This window comes from Tyto alba, unplaced genomic scaffold, assembly GCF_018691265.1.
Source record: "Tyto alba isolate M040663 unplaced genomic scaffold, T.alba_DEE_v4.0 Super-Scaffold_14, whole genome shotgun sequence".
In the NCBI taxonomy this organism is placed as follows: Eukaryota; Metazoa; Chordata; class Aves; order Strigiformes; family Tytonidae; genus Tyto; species Tyto alba.
Genome location: NW_024881276.1, coordinates 53,947,105 through 53,961,193, shown reverse-complemented (window position 1 = coordinate 53,961,193; position 14,089 = coordinate 53,947,105). Strand labels below are relative to the sequence as shown.

General features: G+C 41.5%; 1 protein-coding gene across 7 annotated transcripts in view; it reads left to right on the top strand.

The window, feature by feature from the left end:
• ZBTB20 (zinc finger and BTB domain containing 20) overlaps positions 1-14,089 on the top strand; it is a 485,842-nt gene that overhangs the window by 291,184 nt on the left and 180,569 nt on the right. For 5 of the 7 annotated variants that reach the window (XM_042788414.1, XM_042788415.1, XM_042788413.1 and 2 more), the window contains one exon: positions 5,481-5,581. The gene's annotated coding sequence lies outside the window, so the exon portion shown is untranslated. Of the gene's footprint in view, positions 1-1,696; positions 1,719-5,475; positions 5,582-14,089 lie in introns of those variants that run through there. The other 2 variants (XM_042788419.1, XM_042788416.1) reach the window with 2 other exon arrangements.

Here is a 14,089-nt window from a genome sequence, read left to right as displayed (position 1 = left end):
TGATGTTCCCATGATGGGCCACTAAATATATGCAAGAGAAACTATTGGCATTAAAAAGAGATTTGAATGCAGTTGAGCAGTTATTTATATTATAGTAAATCATATAGGCCCCAGCTGAGATGAGCAATCTATTGTGTTAGGCACGGTACAGACATGCTGTAGGAGGTGCATCTAACCCCGACGAGCTCAGAGACGGTAGAGACAAAATGTGGACAAAGAGACAACCGTAAAGAAACGAAATAATAACTCACCTTGGACACAAAGACAGGGGCTGAACCAAGAAGAGAATGCAGTTCCCCTGCCTCCCTGCTCTTCTTTCATTAAGTCAAGAGCCAGTCGGCTCACAGTTCAGCCCTTAGATGTAGATCTGTGTAAAACTGTCGAGTTAAATGTTTTATTTGCTGAAAACTGGTTGCCTCAGATATGGGTTAGCCAAAACTATGGAAAAAAATAAACTGAGAAAAAAAATTAAAAGAAATGTTTTGGAAAGCCAAAAGGTTTTGTTTTGATATTTCTAAACAAGCTTTCTGTTTTTGTTTTGAAACAAAGTCAATTTTAATTGAAATGTATTGAACACAAACAAAAAACTAGCCCATTTTGTAAAACACCTAGGTGGTTTTCTTTTTCATGCTCTCAGTTTGGTCAGCTAGCCAAATAAATCAGTTATTTGCACAACTAATTAGAATGTTGGAGCCTGGGGACTTGGTCTATATATTTCAATACAGTACATATTTATAATACCAAGTACCCTGCCTGGTACTCCATATATAATAATAGCAAACAACCCAGTGCACTGGGGAGATGAGGGCACTGGGGAAGACCCAGTGCCTTTTAGCTCCTAACATTTTTATTTCCAGTTGTAGTAGTATTTTGGAGGGTATTGCTTACAAGATAAAATTTGCATTTATTTGAGCAACTCACAAATGAGATTCACTGCAAAGCTATCATTAAAAGGAAATAAAGCAGAAGAAGGAACAAAAGGTACATTCTCGGCAAAGTCTGACATGTAGACACTTTCAGAGATCCTTGTCGCCACAGGAAAAATGCCATCTTCTCACTCTACTGCCACCCCCCAAAATCCTGAAAAACAAGCAGAGAAGCACAGGGGCTGTTCGTAAAGTGCTGCGACTCAAACACTGTTCAGCTGTATTGTTGTCTATTGCCAGTGTTTCTACCTTACGAACGATTTAGTAATTTCTATGTGATCATTCCTATCTTGAGGCAGTTTCCTCTTGTTCCAGTTCAAAGACACAGTGGCCATTTTCTGTGGAGAACTTTCAAGGGGGGGTACTCTGGCATCAGATATTCCTGATGTGCTGCTTGATTGTGTAGGTGTTGACACCCTTGGTAGGTAGATGGTGGGAACTGAAGGAGTCACTTTAAGCTTGTCGGTATGTTACTCTTTATGTAACTCTATGTTATACTATGTTACTCTGTATGTCACTCTTCTTGTTTCAGCTGGCCTTATTTAGTGTTTTCACCATTTACATATGTCCTTGAGAAATAAACCCATGATGTTATTCAACCCTATAACCTTGTTAGAGAAGCACTTGTGGGACAGAGTGAGATGTTTTGCTCCCAGCACGGTCAGTGTGGTATTCATCCTGCTCCTTTCTTGCAGAAGAAGCTCCACAGCCGGAGCTCTGATACACAGAGCACCCCACCACGCTCTCTGCAGTGCCACAGCCTGACGTCTGCAGCCGTGGTGCTCCCTCCAGGTGATGTTCTCTGCAGCGTGCAGGGCCGGTGCTGGTTTTGGCTCTGTCCCAGTCCCATTTGAAAGGCTCGGTTGTACGTCCCATATGAACTTTCTGTAATGAAATGGACTTCTTCCTATGAACCCGGCTGGCTTGGTGATTTAGTGGTGGAGAAGGATACTTATGGGATTGCTGGGCCTTGACTACTAAGTCCTTAAAGATTAGGACCAAGCTTTCTAGTGGAGAACTCTTAAGCATTCACTTCCCTTGACCGAAGGAGTTTAACTGTAGAAAGCACTAATGTCAGTCTTGAGCGGACAGTCTAGCTCTATAATCACAACCAAATAGGAAGCCATGGATAAAATGTGAAAAACAAGACTTGACCAAGCCCGCTCCAACTCCCCACAGATACTCTTTAATGAGGTTAGCTTTGCGCACGTTTTTGGAAATTTCTTTTGACATCTGGGAAGGCCTCGTATCACTTCGTCCTTAACTCCAGAAGTCTGGGGCATTGCTGGACAAAGTGAGGGTCTGCTGCAAGCTGTCGGATTTCTCTCTTCCTTCCATTATCTTCACAGCTGCCCTGTTTAATATTATCTGATGGTAGCTGCCACGGGATTCAAGATAAGTGGAAACGTGGTAGGAAAAGAGGGTAGATAAGATGAGTGGGACTGGAGACTTGACTCAGGGAGCTGAGAGTATGCTGTAGTATATAGGAGGATAGGCAGACATTTTTACTGAGTAGATATGCACATAGGGAGTTGGGAGCTGCCTTTGTTAGTCTTCATTTGTTCAGGATTTCTGCTGTTACATTTTGGCAGTCCTAGTACTCAACACTAATGCTCAGAATATTCCAATGAGATTACTTGGTGCCTGCGAGATTTGCAGCCCCAACAAGAGAGGTGCAGGAACACAGGTCCTCCTGCTGTTGCCGCTACTGCCCTGGTGTAGGAAATTGTGGAGAAAGGAAGTTTTTACCTCTGGTGGTTGCTGTATTCTTTGTGCTCTGACTGCTACTGTACCAAGAAAAGGTTTGTCTAGACCAGAGCTCAGGGTTACTTAATATCCTCATAATCCATTTCCTTTTGCCAACAGCAGTGGCTTATGTGGATAAGTCAGAAGGGAATGCTCACATCACAGGTAGCCTCTTTTCTGTGATCTTCATTAAGCTTTGGACCATTAGCTCAAGATGCGTGATTATTTTGTTTGTTCAAACAGCAAGACAAGCAGAGTTTCGTCTGAGTGTTTCTTTCAAGCAAACCAGCATGACTGAAAACTGGGAGCTTGCCAGAAAATGTTACGTGAAATAGTAGTGGCAGGTTCATCTTAGTGTGGGCGGAGAGAGAGCTGTACCCTGTATTTTACTACTTCAAACATGCAGTGTCCATATGCCATAGTTGAGCTGGTTTATGGATGGAGTACGAAGGCTACTACTTGATCTACTTCGTGCAAACACTGTGCGAGTGCTGTAGATGTATAGTCTTACGATATGAGTATCAGCTGTTGTTGCAGTCCAAACACACAGCATCAATATTCAGTATGCTATAGACAGTCCCGCTTTTCTCCTTTATATTTAGTGTTAGTACACAGAGCCAAATACTAAAAGGGGGGTGGGAGGGGTGGGTCACATGATTAAATTAATACCATTAATTATTTAGAAACAATCAAAGGAAATACAAGACATCTGGCTTTAAGCCCAAACAACTCATGGCACTGCTGTTGCCTTGTAACCTCATCAGCTCTTAGTCCAGTCATCTCTCTTCTTTCATTATGAACACACGAGATGCTCCCCCCACCACCCCCGCTTCTTTCCTGCCTTATTTCTGGCAGCTTGGAACACAGATCACAAGACCGGACTATAGGGTTGTCTGATTTTGTGTGTATAAACTCTGATTAGTTCTACGATGAAAGGGCCTCCCCCCCCACACATCCCCATGGTATACAATAGTGTTTGATTAGCAGTGTGTTGCAGCCCTAGGTTGCATTTTTCTCTTCACCCCGGTATTGGGAACTAGCTGCTGTAGGAGGGAAAAACACTGTTGTTACTGCAGTGCTGAAAGTCATTAAACACACATGTTACTGAGGCCGCATACAACACGCAGTGAGAGCTGGTTCCAGCCCTGAAGAGTGGATGGTCTACATAGGCAGAAAGGCAGGAGGAGGAGTGGCGTTGCGGAGAACGGAAGCGCTTTGCCTCTGATTGTGCAAGAGGACTGTGGCAGACCCAGTGCACTGACCTTGGCATTCACCTTCCCCTGGCTGAGGCCAGTGGTCTTATCCTTTGTAGCCATGGCCAGGCATTTTCCATTGGAATGACTTTTCAGTGGAAACTCTTTTTCTTGAAATAAAAATTTTCCTTGGGAATAACTGTTTTACCCAAGAAAAGTCAAAACAACTATTTCCCAACTGCTGGTGCTGGAAGGCTCTTTACCCGTTGTTTTTTTTTTTTTAAACTCCTTTTGTCTAGCTAGTTGATGGAAAATTTCTGATTTGGTTATCCGAGAGGTGAATTTTTGTGGAAACACCTTCTCATGGAGAAAAAAGACCCACTTGGCTGATTTTTTTATTTCAACTCAGGAATAGAATATTTTGGGGCCCCTTTCCCCCCAGGTGATTATATCTTCATGATAAGGTAGTTCCATTTTCTCTTCAGCTCAGTCTTTATTAGTATAGGTGATTTAATAAAATCTAATCATGCACTTGTTGTCTTCTGTAGGTAAATTAGTACATACAACTTCCTGAAATGGTTTTATAGTTATTGGAGCAAAACAAAGTTTCTTGCTGATCATTCAGATTCCACTTTTCCATGCACTTGTGAACGTGGACCTATTTTGATTCCTAGCAGATGTATTGAAGTCTTTCTCATTACACCTACATCTGTGGAGAGGCATGGACTTTAATTTTCTTCATTTAATCCAAAAAGTGTAGTTTCGCTGGCTGTTCTTTTAATGGTTGCTGAGAGTTGCTTTGAACAACTCTTGTTTTATGAAAAGTCATCGAGACTTCTGTCCTAGTAGGGATCTCTAGACAGTCTTTACCTACTCTTGACTATTATTTTACTATTACTACTACATTCCAAATATCTGTGAAAAAGTATCAAAATATGCTTCCTCAGTTCTGAGAAACTTACTTTAGACTACTGCTCTCTGTTATTTGTCATATTCCATAGCCTACACTTGTCCTAGGAGAAAGACGGCGTCAGTTGAACATATTGGGTGTGATTTTTCAAGGCATGCAGTTATCCACGTTTGGTTCCCGCTGCAGTTGATGTGTGCTAACACTACCTTCAACAAAGGCAGAGTTAGGGCCATGCAGAAGGCTTTAAAAAACAAAAGAATGAAACCTACCCCTTGCACCCACAGCCATTTTCAGGCAAGAACGTATGTTGCAGGTGCTTCTGATCCTTTGCAGGGTGTTTGTTGAAGAGGCTTAGGCTGCTCTCTGAGTAATGGTGTCGTTCATTTTGATGCTTTAAGAGGTTTGTTTCTTTAATGTTATGCCTTTAAGTGTATCAGATGTTTTCAAAGTATTGTATCTCTTGGAACTAAATTTAAACAAAAATTCTCTGTATCCAAAAAAACCTCTTAGATTAAACTGTTCCAAGGTTTTGTTTATTTGTTTCCTTATGCTAAAGCCAGTACTTTTAATTTTGTTCTCCTCAGATATAGTCATTATGTACAGTTTGTTGTTTATGTAAAACTTACATTTTTCTTTTCCTGTTTCTTCTCTCCCTTTACTTTGCCTTTTCCTAACATCTACGTCGCGTGCTGATGGCAAGAGCAGCAGTGGTTGGCAGTTTTCCTCAACTTTGCAAGAGAGAGAGAGAATTGGTTGGAATGAAACCTTGCTCTCCGTACAGCCTGCTTGAGATGCAGCATTGAAAGGTATCTCATTTTCTGTCTTGAAACCAAAGATGAAAACCACAAACAGGTAGAAATCTTGGTGCCAAACCACCTGTTGATTCACAGCCGAAAAGCCCTTGGCAATACATTTCTCACTGTATCCAGTTGGAGCGGTTGCATGGCTCATACCCACAGTATCTGTCTGTACCTGCGAGTTTGGTAAAGCGGCTAATTCATTTGGGAAGATTTGGATTGAAATTTATGTAAAGTTAGCAGGGCAAAGAATTTTCTGATCTTAGTCTTGCATTTTGTCTAGAGGAGCACACATCACTCATGTAACTGGGTTCAGCATTGAAAATACTGGTCCTGAAGTCACACACTGTGCATTATAGAGCAAAATGAGATTTGTTGAAACAGCTGTGTGTAGAGAGTCCAGATCTGCAGTAGCATAATATCCTGGAGGTCAGAATTGAAATGGATGGATGAAACTGTGAAGACAAAAATAGTGAAATACCCTGCTAGTAGCATCAATACCTCATCTTTTCAGAGTATTACAATTCAGAAAATCACTTGAAATCAAGTTAAAATGCTATCCTTGGACTGCTACACATATGCTCCCTGTGACATGTGCGCACAGAAACAGCCACTGTGTGCTAATATGGCATTAAAATTTTGGACTCCACTCACAGAAATGAATAACATTCTTGAAATAAGAGTGATGTCGGATGCTGACACATTTAAGTCCATATGTTCTTGGACATGTGTCCTCCAGTGCATGAGAGAACTAGAAATCCCAGATACTCTATTTTTCTTATTTCCTGTAAAGCCATGCTGGGAAAGTAGGAGAACGTAAGTGGTGGCAGGCTGGCAGGCTTTGGCCCATGGATAGCTGTACAGTAGAGCCACATTTTATACTTTTACAGGCTCTTATCTGTTGTGTTCTGTTGGTAGCACTAGTTGACTTCCATGGATTTGCATAAGCATAATTTAGAACAGATTTGAGCCACACTATTTATATTTGTGCAGATTGTTTCATGTTTGTGAAACAATTATTTCCTGTGGATCTGTAGCATTGTCCAGTATTGTGCAATGCTTTCAATATGTATATATGACTGGTTAAAACACAAAATGTGTTTTGAAACAACATGACAAGGAACAGTAAAAGCTGCACAGTAACTGAGCTATACTTGGCTGTCCATATAACGTCCAATTAATGTGGTTACTGCACTCTGAAGCCTTTCCAAGGCTGAGTAAGACATGCTGTGACCTGGTAAAAGACCCAGTTTTTTCCCGAATTTTCTAAAGATTTCCATTACAGATGCTACAATGACATGAGGACACTGTAATCTGTATCTTTAGTAGGAGTAACAATGAAGGGTGTGAAGTATATCCCCAAAATCTGAAGGTGTGAATTCTAACCCATCAGCGAGCTGTGTGTGAGAATTCTATACAGTAAAACCTAATTCTGTGCTGAAGAGGAACACTGTGAACTCCCAGCATAAAATAAAAGATGTTCTGTTCTCTACTGCACTATCTTGAGCCAAACTTGGGATCTAAAAGCCAAGCGAGGTTCTTTCATCACCAGTCATAAAGATGCTGTAAGTCAGATTGTCCCCTCAGGCTATATTTTGACAGTGTAGTAAATCGAGCTTCAGGAACTTTCTACCAGATCGAGAACTCTGTCACCTCAAAACGCAAAGCACGGATCCATTATAAATTCATTCTTCTGATGCAGTTTTTAAAATATATTTTGATGTGTTGACTTTTACCAGCAAGCTTCATGCCTTATCTGATATCTTTTGTTCCTCACTGCTAACATTAACACATATAAGGGCTGGCAGAAATGTGATCTCATGCCCTCACATGATCCAGATGAAATTTGTACTGTGGAGTTATTCATTAGTGCAGTCTGTTAATGCTGTTAATGATCAAGCACCATCAACTCAGTTATTCCCCTGCATTTTGTTGTCTTCCTACTCTGCCCTTATTACTCAAGTCTACACTAGAAAGTGTCACAGGTATCCAGAAGAGCAAAATTTGATCTGTGTTCCAAATGGGATCAGAATATGTGTGGGATTTTGTTCATGTGTATCAACACTTCCAATTCAGTGAGTTATGTCAGGAAGAGTGAAAAAAGCTGAGTCTTGTTTCTTGCACAAAATTAAGCCAGAGCAGTACAGGAAAAGTACACGGGCAAGTTCCTTTTTGCCTAAACTCTAAAGAGCTAATGAGTAGGCAGAGCTTCAGAGTCGTGATCTGAGGGTGAGTTTAGCCAATATTAAAATTTGTCTAAAATTCTTACTGTTTTCTTCTGTCCTGCTCCCCTTTGCTTTTCAGTGTTGTGTGATGAATGTATCATGCCCAGATTTTGCAACTGTAGCTTTGTGCTTAAAAGCCACATTGACACAATGAATGTCTTTACTAAATTAAATTTCAGAATTTTTCCAGGGAGTTTGTAGTTTGGAAAGACAGAGCTGCTTGAAAAATTTTCAATTTCAGAAATGTTGTGTACTTGCACCTATATGATTTCCTTCATCTTGGTGGGCCAAGATGATTCTCGATCTGATGATCTTGGTCTCTTGGAAAGAAGAATAGAGGAAGAGGAGGGAAGAACTTTACGGGGAGACTGTTGCTAGTTCTGTGTTTAAAACCTATTGTTTGCTGGAGTTTTGAGAAGTTTTCAATTTGTTTTCCTTCTCTCTCTGACCTAATTAATTTTATGGGATATCCCAAAGGACGTAATTTATATGACAAATGAATTACATTAAAAGTTGCTGTCATGGTATGAAACCCCTTGTTTATGGTAAATTTAATATGTTTTTGTATTCTTTCCCTCTATAAATAGTGACCTACCAGTAATAGTTTGTTTTCTTTATTTTTCAGAAAATTTTGGGTGCATAGTGGCTTATTGTCAGTATTAAAAATACTAAAAAATATAAATGAAAAAGGAGAAACATTATTATAATTCAGCTGTGGTTAGCAAAAAGCTTCTGAAGTGGCACTAGCTGAGAGATAGGGCTCTTTGACTTTTTCTTCTTTAAAAATAGATTTTTGTATAAAAGAGTCAAACAATAACTGGTATACAAGTCTACTCACCAGTTCTCAGTTTACTGTAAAATAAAAACATTAGCCCTCAAGAAGGGAGTTTGAGGAAGGGAAGGCACACACCGTTTTCATTGCTGTGTGCAGGACTGTCCCATCTGCAGTGTTTGTATTAGTGAAGCTGTTTAACCTTTTGAAGCTATCTTTTCATGCAGCCTTTTTTTTATATCCACACAACCTACTGACTTCAGTAAGATAATACACACATTAAAACAACATTTACCTTGGGCTTCCAAGGCTGCACACACTTTTCTGAAGGATTAATGAGACACGAGGGATAATTGCTGCTCCTGGTAAAAGCAGTAGGTGTTTTACTAACAAGAAGAGCTGGAGTAAGTTTGCTGTAATTTCAGGACAAAATACAAGTTTGGAATTTATTTGGATTCAAAAATTTTCTGGTAGCATTGCAGCTGGGTGCGTATTCCTGAGGTCAGATAGTGACATGGAGTTTCCTTTTCCATAGAGAATGAAATGCAGAAAATAGATTACATGGGGATAAAACAATGTACAGTGCATCTTTAACAATTCTTGTTTTGATTAGATGGAATAATCCAAGGAGGGGAACTTCTTTTGTGAAAACGTACTAAATGTAGCAAAACATCCCAGCCTTAGTTCAGCAGAATATCCAAGCCAGTGCTTAAAGTTAAGCTTGTGCTCCAGTGCTGCTCTGTCGTGGAGTGCCTGTGCCCTGGCACAGGCTCTTTGACCCAACCGTGGCCAGGTCCCAGCTGCTCACCCACACCCTGAGCAGGATTTGGGGAGGATCTTTTGTTAACTGCGAGGAACTGCCGAGCTGGTAAATTTGCCTAAGGGGATGGTAACAGGGAAAGGGTGTTGTACAGGGAACTTATTTTGAAACACTGGATGCACTTTTTTTAGTTTTCTATTTCCATCCTCTGTTCCCAGCTTTTCTAAAGGACTCCTAAGTAATTTCAAAATTAAATGACTTCACTAGCAGTTTTGTGGCCCTCATAAATATGATGAAGCCTGACTCTCTCTCTGTGTCTCACTTTTTCTTGAGGTGCTTAACAGTCTTATGGCATTTTAAAAATCTTCATTCTGCGTCAAGACAGCATATTTCTTTAGTTAAAGATAAGGTTCAGAGACAAATATAAAATAGTTATTTATGTTAGGTCTGCACTATCTCTTACTTTTTTTTTTTTTTTTTTGGAGATGATAAGTTATTTTGCTTTCTTTAGATGGATTATGGAGAATGCGGTGCTGTCCCACAGTCCCCAGCTTCAGTTTTAAAATGGATCAAGTTCAGGTTCTGACATACTTGGCAGAGTACCATCGTTTTTCTACCCCTCCCTCAATCTGGGCCATAATTGTGGATATCCTGTGGACTGCAGCCCAGAGACTGCCAGTACTGGGAGCATACGGAAGGGAAGAGATGATGGCAGTAGCTTTGTAGCTTGACCTGACATTTGCATTGTTTCTCAGTCGCTAAGTGTGATGAGGAGAGCAGAGAGTTTGGCATGAACTGTAAGAAGCTGGTTATCATTTGGAGGAGCAATCTCCTCTACCTGACTCAGATGTTATTACTAGGTGCTGTTTGCACTTAAAAAAAAAAAAAAAAATACAAATAACGGGTATTTTAAATAAAGAGAAAGAAAGCAGATAGAGAAAGTAATACTCCAGGCAATTCCACAGCTTACAGTGAAGTTGCACTGGGGATAGATATTAACCCCATAAAATCCCTGGGTCACGGACAGCCTTATGACAGACCCTGATAGCTTTGTGGAGACAGATTATGTCAAGCCCTCAAATTTGGAAACATAGCAATTCCTCTGTAGTAAGATTGCAAATGAACACCCATTCGGAGATTGCCAACATTATCACAGTTTGTCAGGGTGATCTCACAGCCCACAAAGCGCCGTAAGAGATTGCTTTACAAGTTCTGAAAGATTAGAGTGTTGAAGTATGTGACACCAGAATGATGCTTTGATGCTTGGCTTTGTCAGTCAGGCAGACAAATAAATAATATCCAGTGTTTTTATTAGTGTAAAGCATAACAGGTAATGGAAATGTATAGAGAAACGCTTTCTTGTTGCAGCTACGTAGAGCACAGAAACGTAGGCTAAACGAAAATGGGATGTGTTCATGTCATATCCTTTGAACAGGCAGTTGTATACCTGCGTGGGTCAGTAACTGCAGTGCAACGCTTATTGCTGTTTCAGCAGGTAGTAGTTTAGAGCATTAGCATTACTGCATGGCTAAATGGAACAGCAAAAATAATTTGGCGGTCTTGGGTTTTGGTCATCTAGTGAAGCATGAAAACATATATTCTAGCAAATTAAGGATGGAGTTTTGGCTAGCAAGGAGCAAAGGGCCTGGACTGCAGAAACCATGGGTTCCTCTCTTGGCTTGCGAAAGAGCAACGCAGGTCTGCAGTTAGGAAATGGCATGGAGGTATACAGTAGAAGAGTATAAAATCCAGCATTTCTTCCCTGGCAGGAATTGTGGAAAAGCTTTTGGGTAATACAGCCTGTTCAGAGTTTTGTTATGAGTTTCAGGTACTTAAGAGATCAATGTGGGAATAATCTACTAGCATGAAATTGGCATTTGGGATTTTCTGGAACAACTGAACTTTAGAGGATACCTTTTTCCAGATTCCTTTGACATTCAGCCCAGATTTCCACAAAGGATACGTGGTCTGAAAACTGTTTGTGGAGCCTCAGATGAGAGCCATTCACATTGGTAAAGAGTTCCAAACAGGGCAAATTTGTCAGTCTTTGTGCTTTGATACAAAATATTGGTATAGTTTTGTATATATCAGAGTTCCACCAAAGATTAGCCATGGATCTGATTTCTGTCAATTTTCAGCCTTTAAACTTTATGGAACAGAAGGCCTAAGATGCAGATTTGTTGCACTCCTTCATTCTTACAGAGGTACTAACTTACCACAATGTAGGATCAGCTACAAATTTCTGCATCTCTGATCCACCTGTTGTTAGAAGACCATCATCTGAAGTTCTCTCCTACCTTGACACCAAATCGTTTGTCCTTGACCTTGGAGAGATTTTGCCCCTATTTCTCCATCCTTATGAGCAGCAGAGTACTCACAGGTACCCAAGCATTAGTTAATGATTGCTTACGCAAATCTGGAGAAGCTTGGATGAAAGACCCTGTGTTAAGGGCATAGAATTATTATGACTATTATTAACTGAATGCCTAAACCTAGACAATGTATTTGCACATGTAAGTAATTATGATGCACTTCAAGGCATTCTGTTTGTAATGCTTTGTAATGCTTTGCTCTCCATTTCCTACAAATCAAATTACTGAGGGATAGATTTGATTTCCACATCATTTTGAAAATATTTTCTTTTTCTTTTTTTAATTTCCTTTGTATTAATTTTTTTCAAAGTTCAAAACACAACCAACTGTGACTAAATGCATAAAACCAAACAAAAACCCCCTAAAGTATAACAAAATTAAAGACAGCCTAAGATGATATGCAGCAAACAATGTAAATCATACCTAACAAACATGGTTGTAATAATATACCTTATCCATGTCTGATCCACTAATAACAAATACTTATTCAGAGAACAAATACCTCATTCTTCTTCTTAGTGAGAGAGAGAGAGAAAGGCAAGCCCCAAATTCAAATTATGTCTTACAGTCTAAACAAATATGAAAAACCTGCCAAATCTTCTTATAGAAATCCTAACAATCTTGTATTTTCTTTGTATCTTTTGGGAATAATGAGATTGGGAGGAGGGGGAAAAAGGCCGGTTTTCACTGGGAACATGTGGCCTGATCCTGTAGCTTTTCCCTGAGAAGTCCTTGCTGCTTTCTGTAAAAGGTTTCTGTTGTGGGTACTGGATTCAGACCAAAACCTGAAGGCACAGCCTGGGGTTCTTTTTAATAATTAGGGATTTTTTCCCTCCCTCATGAGAAGGTTATTCGGAAGTGTAGGGTTGACAAGCAAATTACGAGTCATACCTCTGGTCAGTTTATAAAGATTGCTACAAGAATAAAGGCTGTTACTAGAAATTAATGAATGCTTTCCTCTCTGCATCATGTCAAAAGCGGTGTTTGCAATCTTCCCATTTCCTTTCTGGCTACAGAAATTATTACTGTTTGCTTAACAGAACATCACCAGCCTCCCCCTCCTACACTACACGTGTACCACCATCTTCCCCAGGCCCCTGCACCCTTCCCTGGGGTCGGTCTGGTTCAGTTTAGTTCTGGGCCATGAGTTGGCATCGGTGTGGTAGTTAGCACAAGTACTTCCCAAAGGGGAAAAAGGCAGACGTTCAGGTACCTTGCAAGCCGTGGTACACCTTGCGTGTCACACAGCGCTTGTTTGTTGTTTGCGGCCAGGTCCCGATGCAGCTGGCTGCGGTGCCATGTGTGCTGCTTGCCCCTGTTCGGTGCGAGAGCCGTTCTGGCCTCATCGCCTGATGGTGAGAGCTCGTGCGCTAAGGACGTTTAAAGAAACTGCAAGATTTGCCCTCTCTCACGTTAGAGGCTTCGGGGTAGAAAACATCTGTCTGTCTTGCCTGTCTTCTGTCTCCCTCGTTGCTCCTCGTGCTTGACACTCCTCCCCTGCGGGCTGTGGTCACTGGGGAGAGAAGGGTCTCCGTCCTCTGCCTGTCTGCACTGGTGAAACCGTCGCAGGGGCTCCATGCCCGGGGCGGGGAGGGGGTGTAGCAGGTGCCTCTGTGCCTCTTTGGATTTTGCCTCGAGGCCTGTTGCCCTTCGGCAGCCCCCTTGCCTGCTCCTCCCCGGCTGTGGCTGCTGTGCTTCCCGCAAGGCCCCGGTGCTGCCCCTGGCCCAGGGCCGGGCCCGCGCAGCAGGAGGTGCCACGGGGCGCGGGCGGTGGCGGAGGAGGCCTGTGGCTGGGTGAAGGGCGGCAGCGGCGTGCGCAGGCCGAGCCGTGCTGCTGCTGCTGGCTGTCGGCTCTGTGCCCCCTCCCCAGCCTTGCACCCTGTCCTTCACAGCGGCGCGTGATATATATATACATCAGAGAGAAGAGCAAGCGGCCCGGCAGTAATCGATGCCAGGATGACCCAAGCGGCTGATCGGTGTCGGACGCTCAAGGGGGCTTTTCTGGTATATTCTCAGTATTTGTATAAATACCTGAACCATTTTGGAATCCAGTGTTCTCCTTGCCTAGTCTGTGAGGTTGTGGTCATGAGTTTTTCAAGTTTCAGATGATGCTTCTTGTCACTGTTATTACTTGAAGTTTAAAAAGCACCTTTAGCTGAGCCCAGGCTTCCTCTTGCAAAGACCACAGCCTAGTACGTACAGATAACGTGTACATAACAATAACAAATGGGAGATGAATAGGGTCATGAGAGTGATGTAAGGTAAGGAAGCATTTTTAGAGCTTCTCACACTGTATTTTCCATCATGAACTTCAGTTTAAATTCGGTCAACATCAATTTGCATTTAAAACCAAAGCCATAGAAATTTCTCATCATTGTAGCTGAGAAA